We start from the raw sequence: 5,000 nt of genomic DNA, 5'->3' as shown, positions 1-5,000 counted from the left end.
AATATGTTAATAAAATAGAACATATGCATATATATAAACATATATGTACGTACCTACCTCTACATGTACATATACACGCATATATGTGTACAGGACACCAAAAAGACGTCGAACACATAGAGAGACGAAACACATAGACACAAACCAAGGAACAAGACAAGCAAAAAAAATATATATATATATACATCCATTTCAGCTAACCTTATCAATTGGTTTTTTATACTTGATATTAAACAGAGTGGTTAAGGAATACCATGTGCTTTGGAGAGATGGCAAGTGCGGGGATGATGCGATGTCATATTTATTTCATACCTACCATGGTGAAGTGCTGCAGGTGTTATGTAACTGCACTGTTATCTAATATCTGTTACCCAGTGCAAAACCAACTGGTAAGATCACCTGAAATGGATCTAAAATCCTGTACACTTTGATTAATATACCCATTCTATTGAGAATTATACAAGTACATACTTTTTCTGAAAAGTTGACAATTTGAGGATGCATTGAAATGAAATGAAAGACAGTCTTAACTCATTACCTGTTTTATACTTCAACAACTGTAACAAGTTGGAAAAAAAACACAAATTTGTATTGTTCATGACAGTTGGTTTGCATAAAACATCTCTCGTCTAGTCCTTATAATAGTCTGCTACTAAATGTGTGGAAGGAGAAAGGCAAAGTGTGCAAGTCTTGCAAAAAAAAGATTTTTGTTTGTGTGTGTGTGTGAATGAAAGCTGAATCATGACAAAGTTACTAACTAAAAGTAACAGATGTAAACTGCTTGGAAATCAGAGAAGGGCCAGGATTTTTTCTTTAACAGGTATCAAGAGCATGCACCTGCATTAAACCTTTGTAAAAATTGAACTAGGTCAATAAAATTAGAATTAAATGAGATCATATTGATTCACCTTTCTTTCACCTATGATGATGGAGAATTGAAGAGATTAAATGGATTTTAATTATGCAATCTGAGAAGAATGGAAACTTGAAACAAATATGAAACCTGAGGGTCACTCCCTGGTTATGATTCAGCTGTATAATTTCAATATACGTTCATATAAATCATATACGTTGTATGTATGTGTGTGTGTGCGTGCATGTGTGTGTGTGTGTGCGTGCATGCGTGTGTGTGTGTGTATGTATTCGGCCATAGCACAACCAATAACCAGTTGTTAGAACTCAATATACTTATATATAACACCTCTTGGTGTACTGAACATTTTTGTTATTATTTTCTTCTTTAAATTGGTGATTCTTACCTCAAAGAACAGCCATGCAACTGCCTTACAAAACCAGAAGTAAACATGAACTTTGCAACATCCAACACCTTGCAAAATATTCCACTTGATACAATACACACAGGGAGCCTTCACTAGATGCTGCCAAGCAAGCACAACTAAATAGGGAAAAGGAGAAAAAGAAACAAAAAAGAAAATGAAGAAAAAGCAGTAACTTTTACTATAAACTTTCTGCAGATCTACTTGTAAAACAAACACTTTGCTAAGTTGTTATTTCTGTCGTTGCTAAAAAGATGCACTCACCAAGAAAAAAATAGGCACTCAGCTGTTATTTCTAGTAATACTGATTATTGCTTATGTTAAAACCTCATATAACTGCTCTGTCTAACTTCAAGCATTTCTATTTCATCTGATTTATGTTGCATGCCTTTTTCATCTTTTTTTGCATGTTTGTATCTGCACTAATACATTTCAGCTTTAATATTTGCATGTTCTAAGGTGGCAGAAACGTTAGCATGCCAGGTGAAATGCTTGGTGGTATTTCATATGTCTTTACATTCTGAGTTCAAATTCCACCGAGGTCGACTTTGTCCTTCATCCTTTTGGGGTCAATAAATTAAGTACCAGTTGCGTACTGGGGTCAATCCAATTGACTGGTCCCATCATCAAAAATTTTGGGCCTTGTGCCAAGAGTAGAAAACAATATTTGCATATTCTATTGTTCTACTGTTATGTACTCACTACACACAACACATGCATACTTTTTCCATTCTTTAAATGAAAATTTTGCTCTCTATAGTGGCTCATGTTGGACACACAGCACAATGCTCAAGACTTTACAAACTGACAATACAAGCTTCAGTATAGCTGACTCACATCTGCAGTTTTGTTTTTGGTGTTGTCACAATCACTCTTCCATACACACATGCTCCTTGCACTATTATTTTGCTATTTGTAGTTCTATATGCCTGCTTTCACATGAACATCTTTTTCTTGGGACCTACATTCATTATAGTATTTTCACTTTCTATCTGTTAGTTTAGACAACACTTTCTGTACATGTATACATTCTAATTGATACCTATGCCTCCAGTGGTTATTTCCAGCTCTCACTTTTAACACCATTCTATTGGATGCTGCACTGGCAACATTTTGTACTTCCCCATTTACAAGAGACTGGTCATGTCTCATATTAGCTAAAGAAGTTCACTAAATCACAACTCAGTTTGCTTTGACCAGAATTGCTAACACCATTGCCTATATTCTTTTGTACTTTCTGCACAGTTCGCTTTTTGCTACAAATAATCATTTCTTAGTACAACCATACTGTGGTTGTGCATAACAGAATTACTTGGTTCAGTGCATTTGACTTGCTTCTTGCACTCTTTATTTCTACATACTTAACCACAGCAACCATATGCAGCTACATCATCAGATTCACTTGGCCTCTGCATTCTCTTTGAAGGTGCCACAGCATACTCACCACAAATGCTATATTGTTACTAACATTATATATAGCCATTTCCTGTTTCTTGCTTTCATTTGTTTCTCCCTGCAACTAACGCACTGTAAATGGATTCTTGTAAAAGACTGCTTCCTGGATTTGATCCCACAGTATTCTTGTCTTAAATCAAATTCTTGCTTCTTCAAACATTATATTTGACACAGCTAGCAACAGATACTATGCAATTGATTAAATATGCATGCAGACATATTCCAGCCAAACATTTCTACTGATGGATGAGTGACATCAATCAAAAAGAACTTTCTTAGATTAGGGAAAAAAAAAAATTGACAGTACTTTTCATGACTTCAAAATCCTAGAAGTTTTGATTTTCACCAGGGTCATCATGTTTGCTACCCAACTATGTTACTTTGGCTAGTAATGCACAAAATAAGATCTCATCTTTCACAGGTATTTCTGTGTCTCATCTACATTTACTGACCGAATTCACATTAGTGGCAACAGTAAACATTGTGCAGTTATTTCTAACAATAAAATATTCCTATCCTGCTATTATCTTAGTTGTTTGATTGACATACAAGACACACCTAACACTTCTTTGTGACATCTAAATTTTGCTGAATACTCTATTGAGCTATTGCTCTCAATATTTCTGTGTAATTCCACTCAGAACAAAAAACAAACATTGATATTTACAACAAATCACATCTATCTTCACCTTCAAAAATCCTTTGCTCGCTTTTCATTCTACCTCTGAGTGCCTTTCTGTGTAATTACTTTAATCTTTCATTAAAGTCTCATTTGAGTATTTGTGGTCATCAGACATGCCTCATCACCAAATGATGACTAAATTAAAAATAATTTTTACACAGTATCTTCAACAATCATTCAGCTTTTGTTTCATATTAACAATTATTTCCATACATGCAATATATTTTTAGTTTTCTCAGCTAAAGTGTAATTGGGCCTCAAGAGGGTGGTACAAATCTAGCAATATGTGTTTTATAGTGAAAACAAAATTTCCATTCAAATGGCAATTACCGGACAATTTCTGTTCAAGTCTGACCGTTTTAAGTCATAATGGAAACCCAACCTATGTCGCAAATTGGCATATGAGTATTATATAAATTTTATAATTAAAAAATTTACTTTATTTTGTACATGTGAGTATATTAGCCTGCAGGCACAATAAAATGGGCCCATGGGCAGGGATTCCCCACCCCTGCTGTAGATTGAACATCAGAGCAACTCATACAAAAGGAGATTTTGTCAGGAAGTCAGATTGTGACTGATGGGTAGATTGTGTATGGGGTCAGAAGTCAACTTGGAAGGCAGGAATAAGTATATCCACAATGGACAAAAATGTGTTGACTGTATATAACACATGAAGTAAATTAAGTCTCTTTGAAGAAAAGAAAAAGCTTAACCATTAGTGCAAACAGAAATTTAGAAGTGTTTTTATCCATTTTGATAAGTGAGGCAGAAAAATATCTTTGTGATTTTCTTCAGTCTGGAGCTTCTTTATTTCCAGGGCCCTATGAAAGTGAAAGTAATTTACTTTGGAAGATGTCAGAGTTATCTCAATGAAAAATGAGTTCACCTTTGCAAAAAAATGTTTTGAAGAAAAAACATGAAAGCTTCGGGATTTTTTAAGGACAAATGATAAATAGATTGTGTATCTTTATTGGGTAAATGTGGGGAATCATGGTGCAATTCCAGAAAATGGTGTATGTAGGGAAAAAATCATGATTTATGTGAAGTAACGAAGTTAGCACAAAATATAGTTCAATATTTTCTTTTTTAGTTCAGAAAGAAAACATACTCTGATTTAAAAGCATGTTTATTATATGCTAACATACAAAACATTTAGGTAACTGAGAAACAATTTAATGATGAGCTAGGAAATGCAAGCAGAAAGAAAATGTAAAAGATATGAGTCGAAGTGACAGTAAACCCCAGGATGTTGGACCTCACAAAAGAGATAACAAAGGAAGATAAAAAATGGTAAGAAGCTGCATGGCAAACACCTGTTCAATTTATGTAAGCATAGAAAAGCAGTTGGAAATATCATCATCATCATCATCATCATTTAACATCCATTGTCCATGCTGGCATGGGTTGGATGAGTTGACCAGGGATGGCAAGCTGGAAGGTTACACCAGACTCCAGTATGATTTGGCTTGGTTTCTATGGCCGAATGCCCTTCCTAACACGAACCACTCTGAGAGTGGTACGCAAAAGCACTCTCAGAGTGCTTTTGCATACCACTGACATGGGTGCCATTTTGCATGACTGGT

Source organism: Octopus sinensis, unplaced genomic scaffold, assembly GCF_006345805.1.
Source record: "Octopus sinensis unplaced genomic scaffold, ASM634580v1 Contig15751_ERROPOS400000, whole genome shotgun sequence".
NCBI lineage: Eukaryota > Metazoa > Mollusca > Cephalopoda > Octopoda > Octopodidae > Octopus > Octopus sinensis.
Note: the sequence above shows the minus strand (reverse complement) of the source record.